The sequence below is a fragment of the Carettochelys insculpta genome, chromosome 10 (genome assembly GCF_033958435.1).
Source record: "Carettochelys insculpta isolate YL-2023 chromosome 10, ASM3395843v1, whole genome shotgun sequence".
In the NCBI taxonomy this organism is placed as follows: Eukaryota; Metazoa; Chordata; order Testudines; family Carettochelyidae; genus Carettochelys; species Carettochelys insculpta.
In genome coordinates, this window is record NC_134146.1 from 352,221 (window position 1) to 360,833 (window position 8,613).

The window sequence follows — 8,613 nt, forward strand, 5'->3', positions numbered from 1 at the left end:
AGGAGGTCATCAATCTAGTCATCTGTCCTTGCAGCAGGACCAAGTACCATCTAGACCATCCCTGTTAGATATTTATCTAACCTGTTGTTAAATATCTCCAACGATGGAGATTCTACGATCACCCTAGGCAATTTATTCTAGTACTTAACCACCCTGACTCCTGGGAAGCGATTCACTACTGGTCCCTGCCTTATTGCAGCTGTGGCCAATTTGCTTCAGAGCTTCACTTCAGCTTACAATGGACTTGGACCCATGGTGCAATGAATGGGCCGTGATGTAATAAGCAATACCATAAAAGGTTTTATAATATAGGTCAGCACCTCTGCAGCAGAGGGGCATTCTTAGACACTGAGGAACCACAGTCTTTTGAAAAACACAGCATTCTGGCCCAACAGTTTTCATCTCGACAGCTCAAAGGCTCTCCAAAGGAAGCTCAGTCTCCCTGCAGATGGGGAAACTGAGTGTGCAAAGAAGCCAACTGGCTTGGCTGGTCCCATTTTGTTCAGGCACTTTTATCATGGTCATCACCAGGGCATGTGGGTATTTCCTGGTGTTCAGAGTAAACAACAACAGGAACACCTGCTCCCATCAACTCCCTTTGCTAACAAAAACACAGAGTGGAGGTTACTCCTGGTGCTGTTTTCACATTCAATTTCCCCTTAACACTCAGAGGGGTAGCTGTGTTAGTCTCTATCTAAAAGAACAAAGAGAAGTCCCGTGGCACCTTAAAGACAAACAAATTTATTTGGGCCTAAACTTTCATGGATAAAAACCAGGGACTCTTACAGGGAAGGGTACCAGATGCAAAGCAGAAATCCCAAAGACAGTCTGGGTGTCCTGAAAACTTTGGGGAAGTTGTCAGTTTCATACCTCACTGCTACAATTTGAAATTACAAACTGTGACTCACCTGTGAATATATTTTACTTGCTTTGACCTCCCAATGACCCATATTTCTTTTTCTTAGCGAATAACCCACCAGTTAGCTTACTAAAGAATTGGCTGTCACTGTTGTCTTTGGTATAGGTTCTAGGGTATCAAATGACCTGGGGTGAGTGTCTATGGACTGAGAGCACCCTGATGGGGTGGGTTTTGGGGGGTTAAGTGACCTTTTATCACCAAGTCCAGTTTATCTGTGTGGCAGGATAGGCTGGAGAGGTTAGGGGGACTGTCTCTGTCTCCACAGTAAGATAGTTACAGTGATCCAGGAGTTCACATTTATTCCTGGCTTGCTTAATTCTTGTCACACAACACACCACCAGCTTCATGTGCCTGCCCTGTTTTCTGGTGCTGTGCCCTGAGGTTGGCATCAGTGTTGCTTGTAAACTGAGCACTCATGAGGACACTCAGGAGAGATTCCGTTGCCACCCAATTAATGAGCAGAGCACCCACGACTCAGTTATTGTTTCGACTGGTGGTGTGGTGTGCATTCACTCATGCCTATGTGCACATAAAAATATATTCCAAACAGGGATGGAGAAAAATCCACAAATGGCTGGACAAGATTAGAGGGGACATTGGTTGGCACTCAGTCATGAGCCCTCCATAATGCATTGGCTTTTCTGGCACCTTCCTGGCTCTCAGCAATGCTTCACAAATAACTGTCCAGATTCAATGAAAAGTCCTGTGGCCCCTGATAGACTAACATTTTCTGGAGCATAAGCTTTTTTGAAGCCTGCATTGGGTCTTTGCCCACTAAAGTTTAGGCTTCAGAAAATCTGTTCATCATAAGATCCCGCAGGACTTCTCAATGTCTTTGTGCATACAGACTAACACAGGTACCCCTCCAATACTTGTCCAGCTTCAGCAGGTTCATTAGCTGCCAATGCCCTCCAGGTCTGAGAAGGAATGATTCCTCCTTTAGAAGAAGGGCTTTATTATAAAGCTTGTTGCGCAAGGGCTCAATGGAGTCTCCAATCTCGGAATAATTAAGGAAACAATTAGTATTTTGAGGCACTCTGTGGGCTAGTCACCAAAGCTCCAAACCAGCAAAGCACTGAAGCACATGCTGAAGGCCCAGTTTGGGAGGCCTGATGTGTTTTACTGCACAGGGAGGGACAGTATGTGATAAATGCTTTGCCAAAGTGGAGCTTAATATATTGTAGAAAATAGGTGTCAGGAGAAATACACCTGGTCCAATGCAGCCATGGGAGCAAAGTATGACAGGGCCTCATTCAGGTTTTACAGAGATTTTCTTAGTGGCTGCTAGCTTTTTATTGTGTCCCTGGCCAGGAGCATGGCTTCTCTTAACTGCAGAAGCCCAACATGCACCTAAAGCCTTGCTCCCTTTTCTGGAACTCTGCTGCACTGCTGCTGAAGGTGATCTCCTTTCAGGATCAAGACCTGGTGACCACCCGTCCCATTTTTGGCTGGATAGTCCTGTATTTGGGACACAAAAAAGGCATCCCTACTTATTTTAGAAAAGGGGCTAATTGTCCCGTATTTTCCGCCTGCTGCTGCACAGCTGCTGGCCGGAGAGCAGGGATCCTGCAGGTTAGTCTACTTTCCCTTTCCCCAGGGCTCAGGGAAGCAGGGGAGCATGGGTGGCTGCCCCGTGCCTGCCACTTCCCTGGGGCTTGGCGAAGGCAGGATAGAGAATGGGCAGCTGCCCCATCCTGGCTGCTTCTCTGGGGCTTGGCGAAGGCAGCAGGGAAGTGCCACAGCTGCGCCGCCCCTGTCACTTCCTTGGGGTTCCTGGGAACACTGGGGGCTGCTGCAGCCCAGGGCTAAGTGAGGGCGAGTGGCTGCTGCCTCTTTTGTGGCTCCCCAGGGCTTGGAGGAGCCCCCCCAATATCTCCAGGTCCCGTATTTGGGACCGGGAGATATAGTCGCACTAGATCAAGCTGAAGCAGAGTCATTGTGGGCTAGCCTTTCCATCACCCTGCCTGGTGTGTAGCTGCAGAACACAGAGATGGCACGAGGTGTGGGCGTCAGCACTTCTGTTCTGGGTAGATCCGTGTGCTCTTGCAGCATCAGATGACAAATGAATTGCTGTAATGTCCTGGAAAGTTTTCCCTTTCCCTCCTTTACACCAAGCGCAGATCTTGCGAGGCCAGCACTGTGGGCATTTAACTAGTGTTTTCTGGAGACCTGAGCAACAGAGGCATGTTCAGTTTTAGGGCAGATTCTCCCTAGCTCTGGCCCTCGTGCAGCCTCTTTAACCAGCTTAATGCCCATGTAAAATGCTACCAAATCAGAAAGGCAAAGAGCTGCAGGAGGATGCCATTCAGTGGGAGTGCTTGGCCCTTGCTGCTGCTGTGAATCCCCTAGTGCTGCTTTCCTTGCAGATCACCTCTGATAATTACTTGAGTCAGGCAGAGAAGAAAGCTGGTCACTAGTGTGTGCTAAAGACTCAGGTGATGCTGCATTTGTAGCAGATAATAAAGAACAGGTTGTATCTCCGTGGGGAGGGCAAACTGCCAGACACAATGTAGGCAGCTGTGGCTATCTCCTGCCTCAGGAACCAGTCTTTGGGCATTCATGCCCTTGATGATTACCCTCCTGTCTCACAGGGTGTAGAGAGGCTGGTGGCAATGTGGCCACCCCAGCTATAAATGGACCTTACTGATAAGGCAGGTGAGCTCGGTCATGATGTTATTGGCCAGCAGCAATCTTTGTCATTGCTGACTGTGGTATAGCTGCTCTGTCTGTGGGACCCTACAACAAGCCTAGGGCCCTGATATGTGGGGGTACAGCGGGGTTTGGCCAACCCTCCTGTTCAAGAAGTCCAGTGATTATGGATGGTGCATGTGTGTGCTCAGTATCCTCCACCTGGTGCCAAGAGGGGCTCTGAGGCCACAGGAGTGAGCATGATGGAGGTGGCAAACTGGCGAGATGAGCAGACACACATCACGGGTGCTCTCCTCTACATCTCATTTTCATTCCAACCACTACCTGCGGTTTCCTGGCTTCCCTGATGCCTGATCACCAGACAAAGCTGTAGCAAAGCTAAGCAATCTGCCTGCAGCTTACAGAGGGGGTGGCTTGGAAGGAGATGTCAGGAAGAGCAATAGGCAGAGGCAATCTGTGCACTGTCCCTCAAAGGGGTGTGTCCTTCTCTAGAACCATTTACAACTCCAGGGACCTACAGAGTCCAGCTCAGCACTTTCATTCCAAGGCTGTGCTGCTGTCATGGGGATGGCTCCATGACGGCTCACAGCTGTGTCACCCACAGACCCATATAATATACCAAAGGCCCAGGATGTGTGGAACACAGCTGTCCATCTCCTAGCTGTGCAGCACTGGATGAATAGTCTAGGGACCAGTTATCTCAATCCTATCCACTACTGCAGCCACCAGATCCTCTCGCCTAGGCTGGCTGTTTCAAGTCTAGCAGCAGGACATTTTCAATACCAGGCTTCCAGCTCTGCAATTCACTCCCCCTGGCCAGCTGCCCGAGTCCAAGGGACAGGATGGGCCAACTTCTGTTTGCTTTGGTTTTGTTTGCTTTTTATTTCTCATCTGTTGTGCTCTAGTTTACTGTCTTGTTCTGACAGTGTGGTGGCTAATGTTTCTAAAGACAATGGCCTTGGGTTTTCAGTGCTACCTGCTGTGGGCAGCTCCAGGTGTTTAGTGCATGGTTAGCTGTGTAGATAAACATGTAGCTCCTGTGGAGATAGGCACCATGTGAATAAAACTTATAGTAGTTCTGTGTTCATCATCTAGTGATAATGGTCCTGAGTCTCCTTTACACTAAGATTTCTTTCAAAGCACAAAAACAGTCCAGTAGCGCTTTAAAGACTAACAAAGTAATTTATTAGGCGATGAGCTTTCGTGGGACAGACCCACTTCTTCAGATCATAGCCATACCAGAACAGACGCAACATTTAAGGCACAGAGAATCAAAAATAGCAGTCAAGGTTGACAAATCAGAAAACTATTATCAAGGTGAGCAAATCAGAGAGCAGAGGAGCAGAAGACGGGGAGTCAAGAATTAGATAAAGCCAAGTATGCAAAAGAGTCCCTATAATGAGCTAGAAGAGTCCCATCCCGGAATTCTTAACTCCCCAGCCCCCTTCTGCCCCTCTGCTCTCTGATTTGCTCGCCTGGATAATATTTTTCTGATTTGCCAACCTTGATTACTAGTTTTGGTTCTCGATGTCTTAAATATTGAGTCTATTCTGGTATGGCTATGGTCTGAAGAAGTAGGTCTGTCCCACGAAAGCTCATCACCTAATAAATTATTTTGTTAGTCTTTAAAGCGCTACTGGACTGCTTTTTTGTTTTGATAGTATATAGACTAGCACAGCTTTCTCTCTGTTAAGATTGCTTTACATGACTCAAATAGTATAAAGGGAACTTGCAGCACAGAGAAATGTAAGAAAGAATCAATTCCCAAAATGCTACGCGGTACAGACACTGAATGGAGCAGATGTACTTAGATCTGATTCAGCTGATTCTAGACAGAACTTTGCAGCCGTTATTTAGTGTGCAGATTGGAGGATCCGGTTATTGTGCATTGCCGGAAGAGCCTCACAAGTGCCATCCACGCCTTCTGAAGATCTCCCTGAACCTTTTAAAAGAAATCCCTAATGTGGGGTTCCCTTAGAATCATAGAGCTGACTGCCAAAGGGACCCCCCCAGACCACGCTCCTGCACAGCCCAGGCCACCAGTACCCACAACCTGAAACACACAACTGAAATGAGGCCAATGTCTCGCTACCACCAATCAGACTATGATACACCACTGGCAAAGAACAGGGGAGCCCAAGGTGAAGCAGTGCCAGAGGACCCCCATGCTGGCCAGGGAATGATTAGGTGAGATATGCCCAGACAGTCCTGGCAAATAACCCATAGTCACATCCTGCAGAGGACCACGAACCTTCCCCCACACCTCCCACCCACCAGCTCACAGCCAGTCTGAGCTGAGGGTGTGAAATTCCTTCCCAAGCCCACACATGGTGATCAGCTAGACTCTGAGCATGTGAACAAGAGCCAGCCAGCCACACACCTGAGACAGAGAATGCTCGGTGCCTCCACAGAGCCCTTGCCTGTTCTGCCAAGTGCCCCATCTCCAGCTGTGGCTGTCCCTAAGCTTCAGAAGAAGATAAAATCTCTCTCAGAAAATAGTGGAGCCCAGGGGAGGTGAATCCCTTCCTGACCACTGCAGATGGCTGTCTGAAGCCCTGAAGCATGAGCTTTAGGGACATAAGGTAGAAACTGGAGCCCTGCCACCCACCATCACACACAATATCACCATGCAACTGCACTCAGAAAATTGTCTGTCTCTCAAAACTGCCCAAGTTATTTGCCCCATAACTCCTAGTGGGAAGCTGTTCCAGAACCTCACCCCTCTGCTCATTGTCTGCCTTCTAATTTTCAGTTGAAGTTGCTTGTGGCCAGTTTTTACCCATCTTGTCTCCACCACATCTTTCCTGATGACTGCTGAACCTAGCACATTTCAGGGATCCACCTGAGACATTGGTGTCTCTCTGCAGGCAGCATTTGCCAAAATGGAATCAAATCCAGAGAAAGGAAGTGCCAATCAACACATGGACTAGGCCGGTATATATTTGGGTAATAAATTTGGTGTGAGAAACGGACCGGCGAGGATATATTTGTAATAATCCAAGGTCTGGTAAATCAGCTGCAAGGTAAACTTGATCTTTGTTTTGTTTCCTTTGCACTTCTCCCTAACGAAAGTTTCACACTCAGATATGCTCTGTATAAGCTACTCTTTCCCATGGCTAAGCAGGCAGTGAACAGGTTTGTGTATGGGGCAAGCGCCCCGATTCTCGAAGATAGCTCAGCATCACCCAGCCTAGTGCCGGAAGGGCCAAGAGACTCCTTGATTGAGGAGGTGGCTGTTGGCCTGAGCTGTGCCCCCTGCAAAGCAGATTAGCATATACAGCCGCACGCTCTGCTGCCCAGAGTCCTCTCCGCCCCCTGTCTGTCTCAGTGTCCGATCACTTCTCTGTCCCCCTCAGCTAAAGTCACTGAGCACCAAGGACCAGTGATATACATTGGCTCTCGAACACCTCCTTGTTCGACTCAAGCTAAGGAGCCAGTCCCTGGCCTACTAGCCCCCAGGGGAGGTTCCTGCCCCCAGTAGCTCTGTGGAGTGTCCCAGGGTTGGGGGGAAGCAGGGGAAGTGGCTCAGAGACTTGCTTTGCATGACTGGGATCAATCTTCCACATAGCCATGGTGTGTGAGAGAGAAATGGATCCCCAGCCAGCACTGTGTGACAGAGAGAGAAATGGCTCCCCAGCCAGTCCTCTGCCCCAGGCCATGCTGCAGTTAGCAAAGGCACCAGAGCTGGGACTCCCCTGCCATGAGAGGAGATGCTGTTGATTGGGCATCCACTGGAGGGAATGGCTGCCCCACCATCTCTTCTTCTATCAGGAGGCAGCCAGAATCCCGAGGGGGCATCCTTTCTGGCCTGCTGGGAAGCTGATCTGGGATATGCAGCACAAGGATATAGGGGATTATCGACCCTTTCCCCTTTCCGGTGATGGACTCTCTCCTGGCCAGAGTCAGCCCTTTAAGAGACTATGCTGGGCTTTCCGCAGCTGTTCTGGCTGCAAAGTAGCCTTCAAATTCCATCTCTCTCTCCTGGCCTTTAGGGGCATCCCAACTGTTTCGCTGTCCGCAAACAAATTTGTGTCACCACTCTCAGCAGTGCAGCCATGAGTAGATAAGTGAGGCTTGGAGTGATACAGCCAGCATGCAAAGGGGTGAGCTGGGGACCCTCCAGACTACAAGTAGAGGACCGGGCTGAGCTACCAAGCCACTCTTCGGCCAAGAGTTAGATGCCAAAGGAACACACATTGATCAGTGGGGCTGGCACCCTCCAGACCACTCAAACAACAGATGATAAGGGCTGGGGCTCACAGCCTTGCAAAGATTTAGGCTCCTAACTCCCAGGGATTTCAGTGGGAGTTAGAAACCTAAATACCTGGTCCTACCTTCCTCCAGTTACCCCTCACTAGAAAGCTTGAGTCCCAACAGGGACCCTCACTGTTTGTTAGACTTAACAGCCAGCTGTGCTCTAAATTCCTCTGGTTCACGTAAGGCTGAGCCCCACTGCTCTGGCTCTCAGTCAAAACACCCTGGCTGTGGCTAGTGTACTGCTTGTTTCCAGAGCGTGTCTTGTTCTAGAATAAGACGTAGCTCCCACAGGCCTGCAACAGTTCCTTTCGCATGAATACAATGTGCTTTGTATCTAGTGTGCCTTGTGGTGTATCGCTGGTAAACTTAAAATTTACTGATCACGAATGTCCTGGTAAAATATGTATGACAACATTGTACTGGGATCTGGGAGCAGACGCAAAGGAATGTATTTATAGGCCTGGTGCACCTGCCTTTTGAGTAACCAGGAACCCCAGGAATATGGGTAAGTTAAAGTCCATGCAAAGTTTTCAAGAAAGTACTGAATACACGGGCCTCAAAGATAAATTGTCTAATAAAAGGAAAAAAAACCTTGTAAGCATGGATAATTATAATAACGCATTGTTGGCAATTTTGCAAAATCTAACTGTCTGCAGCAGAGCCAGTCGAATCTACAAAGGAGCCCCAGCCCCAGCCCAGGAGGCCAGCGTGGAAGGTGTTGGACAAACACGGAACAAAGAGGCACTCCCTGTCCCAGAGAGCTGGCAGTCTAAGCAAGAACATGATCT